General features: G+C 45.4%; 2 protein-coding genes across 2 annotated transcripts in view; one reads left to right on the forward strand and one right to left on the reverse strand.

Moving 5' to 3' along the window:
• Positions 1-19349, reverse strand: part of TP53INP1 (tumor protein p53 inducible nuclear protein 1) — a 914054-nt gene that overhangs the window by 52535 nt on the left and 842170 nt on the right. The window lies entirely within an intron of this gene.
• Positions 3591-19349, forward strand: part of CPQ (carboxypeptidase Q) — a 213511-nt gene continuing 197752 nt past the window's right edge. Inside the window, exon 1 of the mRNA XM_049772958.1 lies at positions 3591-3649. The gene's annotated coding sequence lies outside the window, so the exon portion shown is untranslated. The remainder of the gene's footprint in view (positions 3650-19349) is intronic.

Genomic DNA, 19349 nt, shown 5'->3' on the forward strand with positions numbered 1-19349 from the left:
ATCCAACTTCCATCCAGCACTGACTCAGTTCTATAAAAGGATTTACAACCGGGGCTGGAGAGATAGCATGGAGGTAAGGCGTTTGCCTTTCATGCAAGAGGTCATCGGTTCGAATCCCAGCGTCCCATATGGTCCCCCGTGCCTGCCAGGAGCAATTTCTGAGCATGGAGCCAGGAGTAACCCCTGAGCACTGCCGGGTGTAACCCAAAAACCACAAAAAAAAAAAAAAAAAAAAAGGATTTACAACCATTTCAGGAGTTTGGGTAGTACATGTTTTCAGTGGAAAAGAAATGAAGAGGGCCGGCAGGATAGTGCAGTGGTAGGGCGTTTGCCTTGCACGTGGCAGATCCAGGATGGAAAAGAAATGTAGACTATTTTTTTAAGAAAGGAAATTATATGAAAAGAAAGGAAAATAATAAAATAAATAAAATAAAATAAAATAAATAAAAGTGATTCCATCACTATAGAGACAACTGCTATTTACATTTTGGTACATTTCCTTCTCATGTTTTCATTCATTTTTAGGTAGTTGTAATTCTATGGGCCCCTTATTTTTACTGCCTTAGGATTTAAGCTTTATATAGGAATTTTCCCATATTTTCATCCTTGTAAACATGACATTAAGTGGAATGGTATACAGCAATGAATTTATTGCCTGTGAATCATATCTTTATTTAGGATGAAAACCAGACACATGTAACAATACACATCTAAGTAAAGCGCTACCAATATGACTCTAATTTAGGCTTTTAAGTTTAAAATCATAGGATGATGTTTTCCATGTTGTAAAAAAATACTTTGGGAGTCTTATATTTAACTAATGCATATTTGGCTATGTGACTGTACGAAAACTTATATCGGTCTTCTGGCTTTACGAGTGTGTAATTAGTGCTTTGCCATACTAAATTAATATGCTATATTTATAATCATTTTAGTAGAATAGATTCCTGACAAGAGAATGATGGGGTTAGAGTCTGACAACATTATATTGGACTACACAATTGTACTGCATTCCCAGACTCCTTTGCAGTAAGCCGTGTCTCCATGATAAGCAGAGGTATGTGAATTTTTTCCAGACCATAAAAATTTACCTGTATACTTTTCTGTCCTCTTTCCAGTTCTAAATCTCCACTTGCTAACTGGCCAAAGGTTTATTAATTTCCTCATGCCTATGTCTGTGTGGTCTGTGTATTTACATACATACACATAGACACATACAGATACACAAACACACACACACACACACAAACTTCTATCTGAGGTTGGAAATAATTCAGGAAAATAATATGAAGAAATAATTTTTTTATTTTATTAGTCTTTTGCTTACATAGAGCCTTTATGCTACATTTTTGTTCAACCCCCTGATTAAATTTTAAAATGTACCTTTAAAAATTAGTGTATTTTCTGATACTTAAAATATTTATTTCTAACATTACTTTCTTTTGAGGGGGTTAGGTTTTGGATCATATTCAGTGGTACTCAGGCTCTGCCCGCAGCTTGGAGATGGGAGATCGTTTGTAGCTATGCTCAAGGGACTGTGGGGTGCCAGGGATGGAATCCGTGTCTCCTGCTTGCAAAGTCTGTGCTTCAGCCATTTGAACCATCTCCCCATTTTAAACTGCTGTTTAGAAAGGTACCAAGAACGTATATTCTCATCTGTATGTATGAGAAAACCCACCCACAGCATTGTCAGCACTGAAAATAGATTGCCACCTCGCCTAAAAAGATTCATCATCATCTAATTTAGCCTTTTTGATTACTAGTGTATTTTTATGATTATTGTTATTTGCATTTAATGATCTTTTTCAAATATGGGAATGGTATGATTTTTAAAGAAGTATCATGTAACTGTATTTTTTCCTTCTATCACGCATTTCATTTTTCTACTCTGCCTGTACAGAATTTGAAATGAAAACTCTATTGATCTAAAAAGCCAAGTCTAATTTGTGGGCTAATTTATAGAGAATTCCAAACTCTCACTATCTTTTCAAGGTGGAGCAATAGTTTAAGTCTAATAAGACTAATAGGGAAGGACCAGAAGAGACAGTATATGTGTTAAAATGCTTGCCTCGAATGAGGACCGCCTCAGTGAATCCCCTGAACACCTCCAGAAGTCATCCTTGAGCACAGAGCCATGTGTAAGCCCTGAGTACCGCTGGATGCGGCCCAATCCATTCCCTGGGAGGGGGCTTGGGAGGGGGAGACTAACAGTGGAAAAAAAAAAAAAGAACTTTTGGACTTGGTCCTGAAATTCACTGACGTTGCCGACAAGGGTAAGATCAAGATTTGCCTGGCACGGAGAACTGGCATAGGTTCTGAGCCTGCCGTGTGCCATGTAGTCAAGTGGATGTGATCCAATTTGTGCCCACTATACGCACCACCAGCTCCTGAGGCTTGAAAAGGCTGTGGAAATTCCTGAGAGGCTATTTGTCTGAGTAGGGAAAGTTTTCCTGGGCTCAGAGGGCAAGAAGGATTTGGGGTTGAGAAAGGAGCTAAGTGTGGGCCTGGGGACAGGGCAGGTGCCTGGAAAGTAGGAAAGGCGGGAAGCTAAGGCCAGAGGCAGAGCCCATATCTCTGATGGGGTAACCCTGACCACCTTGGCAGGGGAAACACCTATGAGCTGGTCAGCAGCTCAGTGGTGGTGGGGGGAATCGAGTGTATGAGGGGTCCCAGCTGGGGTCCAGTCTTTCCCTGCAGTTAGTGTCTGAGGATTTTTGTTTTGTTTGGTTTGGTTGTTGTTGGTGGTGGTTGGTTGGCTAGTTTTGGGTCCACACCAGGTGGTGCTCAGGTGGGATGCTAAAGATCAAAACCAGGGCGACCAGTGCAAGACAAAATACCCTCCCCGCTGTGCTACTGCTCAGGTCCTTTTGAATACTTCCCCTCCCTGTGTTTGAATTCAAGTTTATTCCCAGAGTGGGCAGACAAGTGGGACCCTGGGACACTGTTTGGACTGGCTGAGACGGTGGTTAGACACAGGAATCCAAATGTCCCCCCAGGAGAGTCTGGCAGGTGAAGGCACTCACAGTGACCCAGTCAATGATCCACAGCCTGGACATGGATCCCTAAGATGAGAGGGCCCCATCTCCTTCCACTCTGACACCCAGAATAAGGGGCCAGGGTGGTCCTTCGTCACTGCCCTCTGTCCCCCTGGGCCCAGACAAGGGAACCGGTCCGGATCTATGGTCCCTCCTAGAGTCAGGCACCCGCCCTCACCCCCTATCCTGGACAGGCGCGCTGGGGGGGTCTGGGAACATCTGGACACACCCCAGAACCCCTTGCTAAGCCTAACCCGGACACACTGGCCCCCAGGCACAGGACACTGCCATCAGGGCGCGGCCCCAGGTCCCCCCAAGGCCCCCCACGGGGCCCTTCTCGCAGCCAAGTCACAAGGCAAAGTACCGGGGCGTGCCTGGCCCTCCCCGCTTTCTAGGGGAAGCCGGACCGCCCGGGCCCAGGAGCAGGAGCGCTGGGTTGCAGGCGAGAGCGCCCAGGGCCCGCCTGCACCCCGGATCCCCGGCCATAACGGATCCCAGGCACCCGCCCGGCCGCCCCACGCCCCAACCCCCGCCTCGGGCCCCGCAGATTCCGAACCGCCCGGCCCAGACCCCGCTCCGTGTGCGCGTCCCGCTCGGCCTCTCCGGCCTGACAGGTGCGTCGGCGGCCAGGCCAGGGGTGGGGCGGAGGGCTCCCCAAAACCTTTGCCCGCGCAGGGCCGAGAGAAGGACTGACTCGGGCTCGGACAGGAGGCCCAGGAGCAAGCCCGGCCCGAGTAGGCCGCAGGAAGGAAGCACAGGCCTGCCCCTTCTGCCCTCTGCTCCTTCCTCTCCTCTCTTCTTTCTCCCTCCTTCCTGCCCCCTCTTTCCTTCCCAGCTCCCTCCTCCCCTCCTCCTGTCCCCACTTCCATTTCTTCCCTCTCCTCTCTTCCCCCTCCTCCTCCTCCTCCTCTTCTTCCCTCTTCCCCCTCCTCCTCCTCCTCCTTCTCCTCTTCTTCCCTCTTCCATTTCCTCCTCCACCTCCCATTTCTCTCCCTCCTTTCTCCCCCTCCTCTTCCAGCACTTTCAAGTACTTTGCCTGCCTTTAGGTGGGCCTTTGCTCTGCCCCACCAGGCTCCTGAGGGACTGACTTGCAGGGAGGAGAGCAGGAAAGGGCCGGTGCAGGCAGCAGGCAGGGAGGGCTCTAGCAAGCAAGCTTGGACTCCAGTGCTCACAGCCTTGGGCTAAACCCACATCTTGTGGCCAAGTTGCCTCCTTGTCCTCACAGCCAGGTCCTTCCTGTAGCGGCCAGCACATGACCTTCTGCCTGCTGAGGGCTCACAGGAAGTGCCGCCACTGGGCCTGGCAGATATGGACTTCTCAGGAGATGATAAAAGAGCTTGACCTCTGAGCAGAAATAGCAAAGTGGGTTTTCCATAGCAGGAGGCCTGCAGAGGCCTGGCTGGTCTTCTCAGAGGGACACTTGATCTGGGCTGCTGCAGGAGGAAACTTTCGCTACCCACAGATTAGTTAGTACTTGAGGGGACAGGTGGCAAATACCCAGTTTGGAGGAGAAAGTTAATCATGCCTAAAATATTCTAAGCCAGTCACCTCCAAAGGACAAGAAACACATCTCATTTGGATCAACTAGGAAGTCTTCTAAGTCAACTGTGCTTGATCCTAAAATGTACAAAAAGTACATATATATACATATATAAGATAGATATTATGTATAGATATATAATATTATAAAATCTATAAGATACATCTTTCCCTTTTCGACACTGTGGTTTGCAAGGGGTATCATGCTTATCACTTTATTTCCTTTCAGCAGCCAGTTCTTGTCCGGAGTGACCATTTCCAACTCTCATTGTCACAGTGGTCCCTTCTCTGCCCTCACTGCCCTCGCCCATTCTTTGTGGCAAGTTTCCTACCATGGACTGGTCCTCCTGGCCCTCATCTTTATTATCTCTGGACATCGTTGCCACACTATCTTTTTTTATGTCTCACAAATGAATGTGTTCTATGCCTGTTCCTTTGCTTCTTGACTCATTTCACTCAATATAAGACTCTCCATATCCATCCATGTATAAGCAAATGTCCTGACTTCACTTTTTCTAACAGCTGCATAGTATTTCATTGCATAGATGTACCACAGGCCTGTTTCCTTGAGATGGGCCCTGGTTGGATCGGGAGTCTGGGGGTTGGGCAATGAGTGCTTAGGCAGGGCTAACACAGCTAGAATGCATATCCTGTTTCTGAGAAGTGGGGTGACTGGATACATGCTTGTGATTCCTTAAGTCTCAGTTTCCCCATCTTCATGGTGAAGGATGGAAGCTTTCTCAATACTGTTTGTATCCCAGTTTGAAGCCCAGGAATTTCCTTTCTTGGGCAAAAGGTGAGGTGCAGGTAGCCCCAGGGGCCCAGAGTTCTCTGTCTCAGATTTTAGAGCTTCTACCTTGGTGTTTCTGTTTGTTTGAAAATTGCAGCTCATTCCTCAAGCTCTCTGTCTCTGCTATCGATGCATCAGGGAGGCCCAACAGAAACACTCTCTGTGGGGAGAAAAGGGGTGTAATGCTATTATGGGTTCCACTGGTCACTGATTTCTAACTCACTCATTCCCAGCAGCACCCATTCTCATCAGACTGTTTCTCCCAGCTTATGTTGGGAATGGCACAGCCCCAAGATGTCTTCTCCTAGATCACTGCACTTGGGAACTGGATGAAGATGCTGGGATGTTTTCAAGGGGTTATTGAATGTCACTTTGTGGACCAGTGGCTATAGTTTGCGTATTCTCCATCAGATAAGCAAAAAAACCCAAACATCTTTTTTTTTTTTTTTGGTCAGTTAGGAGCCATCCTTAGGTTTCTTAAGTATTGGGAGTCTTTCTTGATTGAGTTCCATTTTTCACGATAAAGTAGTGTGTAAGCTCTCAATTTTTTTTTTTCTCAGAAAAACGTCTTTGCTTTAAAGAGACAATCAGTTGGGTAGCTTTTGTATGCCCTAAGGGTATTTTCATCCCATGACTTAAGAAATCTAATTTACTAATATCAATAAAATTTAAACCAGGAAATTTGGACAATTTCAGTGTCTTGATCTCTACTGATCAATGCATACACGTCCCTGAATAAGTGCCAGATGTTAAATTGTTATTCTAAAATCACACAGTATAAAATATACAGGCTATTCAGAAAGCATTGAGAAGACCAGTCACTGACACATTTGTTGAAACTTCTTATATATTTTTTGCCACCATGAATCATACCATCCAGAAGAGCTTCTGTGGCACATGAACAGAGGTGAGCTGACTCTGCTCATGAAGGCTTTTTCTGGTTCTTCCCAAAGAACCAATTTTGGTTCCCTGTGTTATCCAGGCTATCATAGGTACACCAGAGTGGACGTTTGGGGGGTCACAGAGCAAAAGCAGACACTGCCGTTACATTTCATCATTGCCCTGCCACCAGCATTGACCCCTCCATGTCCTGGGGCATCTCTCCTTGCTCATAGGAAACAGAACAGGCAGGCAGGCAACACAGGCAGGGATGCCCTGCCCCAATGCAGATGACTCCCAAAGATCTGTGCTGTACCCACAATGCTTGGTGTGGTTCCAGGATGCATGTGAACCTTAGGGTATGGTGGGAGTGACTTTAGGAGGGAGGGTGAGGGCTGAGTTGCAGAAAATAGAGGTTCTATTGCTTGGAAAGTTGGGAGTTGCCTGGGAATGCCCCTATTTTCTGATGTCTGAGCTGGGACTTTTGCAGGCATACAAATCACCCAGTGCTTAGCAGGTGTAAAATGGCGTGGGGGTGGGCAAGACATGCTGCCCGCAGGCATGAAGAGCACTGAAGGGCTTTAGCCTAGGAGTTCCCAACTGCCCTGGCACCCCCAGCTGGGCACTGCCTCTGTTCTCCTTACAGGAAGCAGATCTGGGGCCCTGCCTCCCACATTGGCCCTGGGAGCAGCAGGAAGCAGAATGAGTTTCAGGTGCCCCAGAACTCCGGAACAAGGGTCCAGAGGCTAAATGAAAAAAGACTTTGTTCCTTCTTGGTCAGCTGAGTTTAGCCTCTGGAAACCAAGCAGGCCTATAATGCCACCTGAGCCTCTGAGCACTGCTATCATGAGCACTGATAACGCAGAGCACCGATACCAGGAGCATTTATAGAATGAGCACTGATGCAATTTAGCACTGATGTCTCTGTGCACTGATGCTTACTTTTAATTGTACTCCAAAGCTGCGTATCTGTCCTGCCGCTGTGCCTCTGCCCTGCGGCGCATGTTAGAGGAACCATCCTTCCTGCTCTCTGGCTTGTGAAAATCATTAAAGAAGCTTTTCCTCGCTGCCTGGAGCTGGAGTTTTCAGAAGTGCTTTCTTCTCATCTCCCTTCCTGACCACTTAACTCCCCAAACAACCTCCCTACTGCTCTCCCTAAAGGACACTTTTTTTCTTTTGTTTTCTTTTCTGGGGGGCCTCATCTGGTGATGCTCAGGGCTTACTCTGGGGCTAAGCACTCAAGGGTCATTCTGGTAGAATTTAGGGGGCCAACTGGGGTGACAGGGAAACCCTGGTGAGTTCCTGCATTTGATTTCTGGGCCCGTGTGCTAGAAAGTGGGGCCAGTGCTGCTGGGCAGCCAGGCTCTGTGCTGCCTTTTGCTCCAGCTCTGCCAGCATGAGTTTTGGCACCATTTAGGGAGTGTGATCCCCCATGGTGTGTGTGTTTGTGGGGGGATGATGCATGGGTCCCTACCAGAGTCCAGGGGGCCTAGGCACCTTCCCTGGAGAAAATGCACTTAGTTAGGAGGCCTCGAAGCTGGACCCATGGAGCTTGGTGGAGAGTAGGGTGGGCCAAGCCAGGAAGAAGGGCAGGACTAGGGGGCCCGGGGCTTGTGCCCTATTGGTGGACAGTGGGGACCCAAGGATGCAGTGCTTCTCGGGCCTTTTGGTTCCAGGACTACCAGGGCCAGTCTGGGGGTGCTTAGGAATCTTCAGGACCACCCTGGCAGTGCTCAGGAAGCCATGTGGGCAGGAGATGGAACCCAGGCTGGGCATGTACTAGTGATGCTGTTGGAGATCCCTGAGGTGGATAACTTATGGGAAGTGAGAAGGAGAGAGGCTACAGCTCCAGGAAGGAAATCCACTCCTCTCTCCTCTCCTCTCTCTCTCTCTCTCTCTCTCTCTCTCTCTCTCTCTCTCTCTCTCTCTCTCTCTCTCTCTCTCTCTCTCTCTCTCTCACACACACACACACACACACACACCTCTGGTCATCTCCCAGAACAGCTGGAGGGATCCAGGACCTTGTTGAGGAAAGCAAAGTCAGTCTTAGACCTTACCCAGGCCTTTCCATTTCATCCTTTGCCTTCCCTCACAGAATTTTAGGAGGAGGTGAGCAATGAAGTGAAAACAGGTTTTGTGGGAAAGGACAGGGAAGGGGAGGCAGAGGTTAAGAAAGAGAATAAGTGAAAGGGGGGGGGGAGGGCACAGGGAGGAGGAGGGCAGGTAGATCCTGGCTTCCGTTCTCTACCGAATTCTTTCTTGAGCTGGAGGCTAGATCTAGCCGGCATGGGGTCTGGGGAGTCCCCAGGCCGAAGGCTCTCTCCCTAGCTTGGGCATGCTGGGAGCCTTGGCAGGCCCCTAGCCATCCCCTCTCCTGCACCCCCGGCCTCCAGGCCTTCCTGGAGTGGCAAGCTCTATCGCAATTTCTTCCCAGTCTACGTGTTCAAAACCATATATATTAATAGTATATCCTATCCTTAAGTTATGTTTTGTGTATGTAGAATGTCCATCTGGTATTCTGCCCTTTCGCACACCCCTGTAAAGCTCATTTTCACTCCTTAACACTATCAGCCCCAACCATCAGTACACCCCATTTACCCTTTGTATCTTCAGTACTTCACTGTCCTAATCACACACCAAAGTGGTGCACTGGATTTAACAACCCCCAACTATTTTAAAAGACTTAAAATGGACACGGATGGCTTTTGAATATTTTATGTCTATTTTCTTTGACAGCTATAACTTTTACTACATATTCCCTTATACAGTGAAGATTTTCTCCACTTTTTATCTTTTCTTCTCTCTGTGAGCTGTTCAATAAGGAATATTCGATGAAGGAGTTCCTCAGTTTAATGGTTATGTTTAACCATGTCATGGGGATTTTTGGACTTGTTCTTGCAGCCCCCAAATGGGCCTATAATGCCATGTGGCATTGGTCCTTGTTTGCATAGGCACATTAAAATGGGAAAATACTATACATACAAATAAGTTCTTATCTAATAGAGGTAGGAACACAGAAATCTTGTAGAGCAATGGGTCCTTACACCCTGAATATTGACATAATGACCTGGCACAGGCCTCAGAAGAATGGGCATTCTCCATTCACTCCTGATCTAGGGAAGCCATCTACGAAACATCCAAGGTTGTCTATAACATCACCTGGAAGCAATCCTCTACCAGGAAGACCCTACCACGGCTCTGACATTGACCTACTCAAAAGAGACTTTCCTCAATACTGAGAAGACTTAACAACAACAACGACCAGCTTATTGGAAAGGGCTTTCTGCATTGCCCTTTAATTGTGGGGTGAAACTAGAGGATGCTCCACACCAGCCTGACTTCAATGTAGGATATGCAGATTCCAGGATCTTTACTACAGAAACCTGATGCCAACCATAGAGACAACGTGAAAAATAAAACTGTATTGGCATTACAGACAATGACTTGGTTTGAGCAAACTAGTTTCCCTGGAGCCTAGAGATGGTCTTATGCCAGGAAACTTCAGGGGTAGGGTCTCCTTGTATTTAGGCCAAGGCTTTTCTTTTCCATGTCCCTCATATTTTGGTGGGCCTACGCAAACAAAAACTGTAACTCTAACACCGTTTTTACAGTGCTCTTTTGACTCTAATCCTTAAAAAAAAACCCACTTAAACTTTTGAGGTTAATTTAAACTAATATGCATATGCAAGGGAATGTAAGAAAATACTATGCCTTCAAAGTTTAAGAAGTTACATAAGTTTTATGGCCTTAGATTGTTCTGTGTACTGCTAAGAAATGTTATAATGTACTACAATCTGGGGACTTGAGGGACAAAGTAATTGTACATGGGTTCTATTTTACTTTTCTTAATGTTCTTTGGCTGAAAGTTCAAAATTAAGGTATCAGCAAGGGGTTTTCTTCTAAGAATTCTGTTTATGGGTGATTGTCCTTCCACTGTAACTTTACCTTGTCCTCTTTCGTTGCATTTTTGTTCTCATAATTAAAATTAAATATATTAATAAAAAAAAAAAGAAACAGCAACAACAAAAAAACATACTCAAGGGCTTCTCCATAGGCGGAGGAATCCCTGGTACACAGCCCAGCATGGAAGTAGGAAAGTAGAAAACTCTAATATCAGGAGGGCAGATGTGGGCAACATGTGCATGTGTGAACGTGTACCTGGGCCCAGGGAGCACATGTGCCTGTCTCCTTTGTTCCAAGTTGTCTTATACGGGGTTTCTCCTAACCTGCACCACATGGGGCTTCCCACCTAGGAAAGTGTTCTTTGCTAGATGGTTGCCAAGGGGAAGCATTGGGAGCAGTTGATTCTCTTGTTTCTTGACATTTGTTCCCTGGCCTTCCATCTCCTGGGGGGGGGGGGGGGCCAGTCTTCTCTGGACCTGTTCTGGCTCTAGTTCAGGACCTTTTCAGGGTTGGCCAATAGTTGCTTTTTAGATTAGCTGGTTTTATTACTTCCAAGAATTTATTGCCACAGGCAGTGGTGGGGGTGAAGCCTTCCCTACCAACCAACCTGCCTCAACTATTTCCTTCCTTTCCTTTATTTTTCACCCTTTCTCTCTCCTTCCTTCTTTCCCTCCTTCCCTCTCTCCTTTCTTTCTCTCTTCCTTCCTTTCCTTTTTCCCTGCCATCTTTCTTCTCTCCTTTTCTTCCCTCTTTTCCTCCTAACTTTCTTTCTCCCTCCTTCCCTTCCATGTTTTTTTGGCCACAGCCAGTGGTTCTCAGGCTTACTCCCTGTTCCATGTTCAGGGATCACTCCTGGTGCTTGGGGAGGGGGTGCTAGGTGGCAATGAGGCTCAAACCTGAGTCAGCCACACTTGAGACAAATACCCTACCTGCTGTAGCATCTTTCCAGCCCTGATTTCTTTTCATCCCAGATATGGCAGAGGGTTCTTAGGCATCAGCAGTGTGACAGACACCCAAGCTGGAGACATGGACCAGTGCACTCCAGCCCATCAGCCATTGACTGCAGTGACATTTTTCTGTGTATCTATTAGAAAACAACTTGACTTCCTCTTTGGGCTCTTTCAGAGAAACTGTCAGAAAGGCACATGTCATTGATTCCTTGGCCCTTCTCGCTGCTGGACCTCTCGGGGTTAGCTCATGTTTTCAGCTCACTTAGGACTACTGAGATTTTGAAATGCTTAAAAGGAACATCTGCTCCTTCTTATGAGATTGCTCAGTTCCCTTAATATTCAGCTCTCTACATGCCTTTTGGCTCTTGAAATGCCCTTTTGGGTTTCTTTACTCAGTGAAAATCTGAGGTTCTCTTGGGGATGAAGTGGAGAAACCTGTACTATTTGTCTAGCATATGGCTGACCTAGTTTGACTCCCAGCATTCCATAGGCCCCCCCCCCAAGTATGACCCAAACCACACTCTCCCCAAATCTGTTTCTGTCTGTTCCCTGGGACCACTGTCACTGCTTCTGGCTTCTTTGCTGAGGCCACAGGAATCACTAATGTCAGGTGTGAGGCTCTGACTCTCTCTCAGTTCCAGCCTGGTTGTCCCTTAAGAGGGTTTATGTGGCCTTGAGCTTCTCTGTCTAATGCTTCAAGGAAGAGGATGAGCACAGAAGGGGACTGGGTTCAGTCCAAGTCAAGGATTTTTTAGCTGCAGCATTGGGAAAGACACTTTCCTGATGCCCTCCCTGGCCTTACTTGCTCAGTCCAGATTTGGGGGGGAAGGGCATCCACATCAATGAAGGACTCATCTGTGCTCTGTGCTGTCTCGTCTAGGGGCCTGGAGGGTCCACATTAACCTGAGTCTTCATTCCTCTTATAAATGTTCATGTCTCAACTCACAGTTCTTTCAGGGGCAAATCCTCTTCCTACGTGCAGCATTGGCTGCTCCCTGCTCCATACAGGACTTCAGAGAAGAAAATTCCATCTGCTCTTACTTTTCTCATTATTTTCTCAGCTCCTACATCTGGAAGCAATTGTCGTTACTGTGTGCAAGTCTTTGCAGACGGATTTCCTCTGGTGTGCCAGTCTTTTGCTCCTTGTACCAGCTTCCTAAGGCCCCAAAGGGTACATACAGTCTTGCTTTCTGCAGACCCAACCCAGCTAGCCTGGCAGATACCGAGTAGAGCAGTAACTAAAGTCCATGGTGTGGAGAAAAAAATGATCTCATGCATAAATATTAACAGTTCTTAGGAAGAATAAATATTAAGAGTTCTTATGGCTGTTTACACAGAGCAAACTACAGGATTAAAACCAAACACCCATTGAAAAATGAGTCACCAGGATTATTTTTTATTCTGGAAGTTCGTATCTTTCCATGGCACTCAAGCATTATACTTTAGGGGGCGGGGTATTGGGGCTACATCCAGTGGCACTCGGGTTAGTCCTGGCTCTGTGCTCAGGAGTCGCTCCTGGCAGACTCAGGGGACCATATGGGATGCTGGAGCTTGAACTCTGGTCTTCTGCATGCAAGGCAAATGCTCTTCCTGCTGTCCTATCACTCAGCTTCAATGAATACTATTCTTAATGTGCATCTCCAATTTAGGATTTTAAGCCCTTAAAAGTTTTCTCTGGAAGGCAGTACATGAGAATAGAAAGGGTACAGGGAGAAAGCAGTGTCACAGAGAATGGCAATGCTATTTTTGCCCTTGGCAGAGCCAGACTGGACCAATTCTTGGAGTTGAATCAATGTCTCCTAGGTCTTATAGACTAGATCCTTGTGTAGGGTCCAGGCAAAATCCTGCTTCCTCCTAGCCTGTTTAGAGGACTTGTTTATTCACTGAGCAATGCAGCCAGATTTTCCTGGGTCACTGACTAACAGACACGAAGCTTTAAAGAGTTACATCAGCCAAGAACTGCTCTCTGGGCAGAGAGATCTGGCGCCTGGCATTTCCTTTCTGTGGGTTTCCAAAAATTGATGAAAACTTCAACCATCCACTTCTCAAGCAAGCACAGGGAGGCTGCTCCTCTTTCAAATCATTTTTCTAAGGCTTTTTTCTATACCAGGGTTGGCAGCCATGAACGAGCAGGGTAAGGCTGGGTGCCTGAGTGCCTGAGAAGGGCTCTGCTTTGAGAAGGGGATGAGTACGGACATTTCCAAGACTTTACAAGAGTCTTTAGAAGTGGAGCCAGGCAGGATAATGGGCAACTATACTGACTTGGCACTGGGACCTGCCTAGCACAGATGCCCTGTAAACAGCTCTTCAGAAACATCTGCATCCTTGACATGAGCTTCTGCAAATATCCCGTTCAATGCTTCTTAATGGGAGCTGTGTCTTCCGTGGACCCTGTGTTAGCCTGACTTTCATGAAGAAAACAGCATCCCTGGAGCCCAACTCACTCCTTCCTTTCTGGCCCCAACCCTGTGCTGCTTTGGCTGACAAAATTCTTCTCTAGAGCCCTGGATGTAGGGCCAATGTTAGACTAGAGAAGTGGTTAAGGTACACAGGAAAATTATCCAGGCCTGCGCATTTGCTAATGCCAGGAAACAGCCACACACTTTCTGTTCTTCTGCCTAATTCTGAATTTAATACAAAGGAAAAATGTTTAGAAAAAAAAATTAAAAAGGTAGGACGGTGCTGTACTATGTGGTTCTAAAAATTAAATCTCAGGGGCTGTAGAAATAGGACAGTGGCCAGGGCTGGCAGTGCAGTGTTGGTCCCTGACACCCCAAATAGTTCCTCAAGCCGCTCCAGTAGTAATCCCTGATCACAGAATTCGAAGAAGGCCCTGAGCACTGCCAGGTGTGGTCCTCACCCCAAACAAAATAAAGCAAGTTAAGGGGGCCAGAGCAATTATGGCCTCATTTGCCTTGGAGCTACAACACAACAGGGTGTTTGCCTTGCAGGAAGTAGACCCAAGTTCAGTTCTCAGCATCCCATATGGCCCCTGAGCCTGCCAGGAATAATTTTTGAGCACACAACGAGGAGTGACCCCTGAGCATCACCAGGTGTGACTCAAATACAAACAAACAAACAAACAGCCGCACACTCGCATACACACACACACACACACACACACACAAATACCCCCAAAAGAAAACATTTTTTCATTTTGGACCACACCCAGTGATGCTCAGGGGTTACTTCTGCCTATACGCTCAGAAATCGCTCCTGGCTTGAGGGACCATATGGGACGTCGGGGGATCGAACCACAGTCTGTTCTAGGTTAGTGCGTGCAAGGTAAATGCCTACCACTTTTGCCACCGCTCTGGCCCCCAAACAACATTTTTTGTGTTTATTTTGTTTTTAACTTAGGGGGGAAATTGAAAAGAAAATCAGACATTTTCATGATTCCTTGAAAAATCTGAACGCTCAGGAAGGAGAAAGCTGTGTGGCCTTGGACACCTTGTTCAGTTCGACTGGCCTTTGATCCTGCTCCTTAAATAAAACTGTCAAAGGCAGCAAACTGGTCAGTGTAAACAGTCTGGACAGGTTGTAAATGCTTCATGTTTTGTTTTGTTTTGTTTGATTTGGGGCCATACTCAGCAGCGCTGATGGCTTTCTCCTGGCTCTGCACTTGAAGATCACTCCAGGTGGGTTTGAGGTGAGGTTTGAGGGAAAATAAGTAGTGGCAGTGATGGAACCTGGCTTGACTACATTCAAGGAAATAGACAGTCTTTCTGGTCCACGTAAATGCTTCATGAATTCTAGCTGATAGCACACTGGAAAGAAAAGCAGCATTTAAGCCTGTCTCTGTGGTCAAGGAAAGAGGCCCAAAGGGAGGTTCTCAGGCCTGCACTGAGCCTGGCTCTGAAGGAGAATGGAGGGGGAGTTGTCATGCCATGACTGGGGCTGAGGAGATCACACAGTCAACAGGATGGAAACTTGAGTCTGGGAAGTCCCCCTCTGCCATGTAGATTAGGGGAGCTTCTGCTGAGCATAAGTCTTGGGCGTGGGGTGGAATTTGGGGCTTAAAGGGAGTGGAAAAATCTGGATAGCAGCTGTTTAGGGCTATTTGATCCAGGTCAGCAAAGAGAAATATTAGGTTGCTGAGCAATGTGGGGGCCCCCGCTGGGAGCAGACAGCCCTTACTGGCAGGGAAGATGGCCAATGAGACATTGGATCAGGGAACTATGGTGGTGCCAATCTGACCCAAGAGAAACTCAAAATCAGTTGGAGGTAGAGACAGCTAGTAGAAGAGAAAAGGGGCAAGTTTGAATATGTTATTGACATGATTGTTGGCACAATTAAAGCCAACTAAAGTGTAGATCAGGGCTGACAAAAATTAAATTCAGTCTTCCTCCTTGCAAAGAATGTATTGCATATGTTCAGTTGGATGGTTTGTTTCCCTGGGCCATCAATTCAGAATCTTAAAAAACAAAAAAAACAAAACAAAAAAAAAACTATTTTTAAAATAAATTTTCGATTTGAGGGCCTAAATTGGAGCTTTGGTACTCAGGGGAAGAAGATCAGGGGATTGCATTCTGGAGGTCCACGTGGAAAGCATATGTACCAGCCCAAAGAATGCAGATCTCTGTCCCTAACTCAGCCCAAACCCTTCCACCCATAAGACACACCCTTTAGGAGTAAAAGGGAAGTAAAAGGGAAGTCAAAGCTTTCTCATATAAACATTGAGGCCGGCGAGGTGGCGCTAGAGGTAAGGTGTCTGCCTTACAAGCGCTAGCCAAGGAAGGACCGTGGTTTGACCCCCAGCGTCTCATATGGTTCCCCCAAGCCAGGGGCAGTTTCTGAGCGCTTAGCCAGGAGTAACCCCTGAGCATCAAACGGGTGTGGCCCGAAAAAAAATAACATTAAGCAGCCCCATCTTCAAGAGGGATAAAAAAAACTTTGTTGAACTGATGGAAAGGAAATGATGAAGGAAGAAAAATGATGTTAAAAAAGGAATATGATGAGCCAATGCATCAGTAAGTCCCACTGATTTTTCCTTCTCTCTTATAATTGCTTCAATATAATTTAAAGTCATTTAATATTTAAATGAATTTTATGTTAAATATTTAACATTTATATGATTCTACATGTGTGTGAAGGGGCTGTGGTGATAGTTAATGCTGTAGTGAGCATGCCCAGTATATATGAGTCCCTGAGTTCTACTTCTAACATTGCACTAATTCTATGGTCCTATTGGTCCCCAAAGAGAGCCCTCCATGACTCAACAGCCAAAGGTCACTGGGAGTAGCTTTGTATACCCAGTATCCTTATAGAAAACAAATAATGTGGAGCCCAACCATAATTTTTCTACCACTCTGTACTGAATGGGTATTGCTGGCACTGAAGGAATAGCTAAGTGGCATCCTCAAATGATTTTATATCCACTGGCTATAAGGATCAATTCACTGGTGATACCAGTGATAAATAATCACCCTCATGAACTTTATGTTAATAAAGCAATTTGATGGCACATGTTAGAAAATAGAAAGTTCTTTAGGAAGAAAGCTCATTTCTTCCACTTGATACCAGGTAACTCTCCAACACCTCTTCATTAGAACCATTGGCTTTCATGGAGGATGTTATCTATCCCTATTGGTGGATCATTTTTCTAGAAGTCATGGAACAATATGAGTAGCAACATATAACATCACTGCTTAAATAAATATGTAATATTTATCGTGTCACAGGTGAAATGTTAGAAACTAAAAAGCTACAATTTACCAAGCATCCTATTTTGAAAGTAATTCATTGAAAATGTGGTGCCTGTGCTAATCCATTAGGATAAGCGTCCAAACTTCCTGCCAATAATATTTGTATCTACTTAAAGATGATATAACTCCGTTAATCACACCACAGCCTTCCCTTACTCTGGAGCATATAGCACTTAGGTGCTCAGTTTACAGTTGCTTTTCTACCATGACACCAGAAGTGACACCAATACAGCACCAAAGAGACCATGACAGACACATGGATTTAGAGTCAGCAGGTAACTTTGGTTGAGCGAATGAGTCATTGATTGACCACAGAGACCTCAAACTCGAGAAACACATGCAGAAAGAGAACAGGAAAATCTGCAAACACTTGCAAACTAAACCACATACTTCTGGATCCTGCCGAAGGTTGGGAAAGAGCTCTCAAGAGAAAGATATACACTAAATTGAATAAAGATGAAAATAAAGCACATCAGAATTTGTGAGATACAGCTAACATGGGGCTAAGAATATTTATCACAGCAAGTGCACACATTACAAAGAAGGACAAAGCCCCAGTTTCAGTCCGAAGTACCCAGTTCAAGAACCTAAGCCCCATAGACACAAGGAAAAAATAATCATCAACACTTATTATTAGGGAAATGCAGATAAAAACCAGTGAACTAGCACCTCTCACTAGCTAAAATGTGAAAACTATGGGAAATAACATTTGGGGAAGAAAGTGGAAAAATGCCATCCTAATACACTCCTAAAATTCCATAAGATTGAAAACCAATTATTTTGAAATTGAAAACCAATTGATGTAAAAAATGCACCTGAAACCCCAATCCAAATAAAATCAAAACGCTGGGAAAAAAAATCAAAATAGATTCAAAGCAAGTAGAAGGAAGGAAATTACAAGGATCAGAAACAATGGGCCTAGATGCAGATAGGCAAGAGAGAAAATGGATGAAACCAAGAATTGATTCTTTGATAAAAGGTGAATAAAACCCAGTAGTTCTCAAGCAAGGCCACTACAGAAGAAAAATAGACAAATCCAAGTATGAAGAATGAAACAGGGATCCCCTATGGCAGACACCCCATGCCTACAGTTAGTTCAAAATAAAACATGATGGCACAATCTGAGTTTTCTTGTGGCTTCTTTCCTTCAACACTCTTTGTGGAGTTATCTCAAGAGCATAGATCACACTCTTATCTCAGGATGGGCTCATGCCCTTTGCATTTGACTGGGATATAGGTCTTTATTCTAAATGTCTGTATGGTTCTTAGTGCTGTGGTGATGAGGCTTCTCAGCAGTGCAAGAAACAAACAATTTTGAAAACATGCAAATAGTGTGTGAGAGAGACAGAAAGAGAAAGAAAGAGAGAGGCCTTTGGGATAGAGAGATAGACACATAGGCCTGATAGAGAAGTATGTCTGTGGGAATGGACACATATAATGTTTTGAACCATTCCATTGTAAATGACAAGAGCCATCAAGTTAAGTGGCACGTGGAATCCTAGAGAACTTCGAACTTTCTATGTAGATTGTCCTCTCCCAGGATCTATATCTTCATCATGGTACCAGCCATGGCCTCCTCCAATGAATTTGAATTGTGAAAAACAATTGCAAAAGCGGCCATCCTAGCTTTGTTGTTGCTGTTGTTGTTTTTGCAGCTGCAATAAGGAATATCTCCATTTGGGGCTTTCCTGCACTGTATCTTGCAGTGTGTCCTTCCAAGTTATTCTGGTGTTTGGAATGAATGAGAACCTTTTTTTAAATTTTTTTCTTTATTTAAACATCTTGATTACATATATGATTGTGATTAGGTTTTGGTCATGTAAAGAACACCCCCATCACCAGTGCAACATTCCTACCATCAATGTTCCAAATCTCCCTCCATCCCACCTCATCCCCACCTGTACTCCAGACAGGCTTTCCAGTTCCCTTATTCATTCACATGATTATGGTAGTTCTCTGTGTAGTTATTTCTATAACTGCACTCACCACTCTTTGTGGTGAGCTTCATGAAGTGAGCTGGAAGTTCCAGCTCTCCTCTCATTGTCTCTGAGGATTGTTGCAAAAATGACTTTTATTTTTCTTAAAACCCATAGATGAGTGAGACTATTCTGCGTCTCTCTCTCTCCCTCTGACTTATTTCACTCAGCATGATAGATTCTGTGTACATTCATGTATAGGAAAATTTCATGACTTCATCTCTCCTGACGGCTGCATAATATTCCATTGTGTATATGTACCATAGTTTCTTTAGCCATTCATCTGTTGAAGGGCATCTTGGTTGTTTCCAGAGCCCGGCTATTGTGAATAGTGCTGCAATAAATATAGGTGTGAGGAAGGGGTTTTTGCATTGTTTTCTTGTGTTCCTAGGGTATATCCCTAGGAGTGGAATAGCTGGGTTGAATAGGAGCTCAATTTCCAGATTTTGGAGGAATCTCCATATCACTTTCCATAGAGGTTGGACTAGATGGCATTCCCACCAGCAGTGGATAAGAGTTCCTTTCTCTCCACATCCCCACCAGCACTGATTGTTCTTATTCTTTGTGATGTG

Source organism: Suncus etruscus, chromosome 5 (assembly GCF_024139225.1).
Source record: "Suncus etruscus isolate mSunEtr1 chromosome 5, mSunEtr1.pri.cur, whole genome shotgun sequence".
Classification (NCBI taxonomy): domain Eukaryota; kingdom Metazoa; phylum Chordata; class Mammalia; order Eulipotyphla; family Soricidae; genus Suncus; species Suncus etruscus.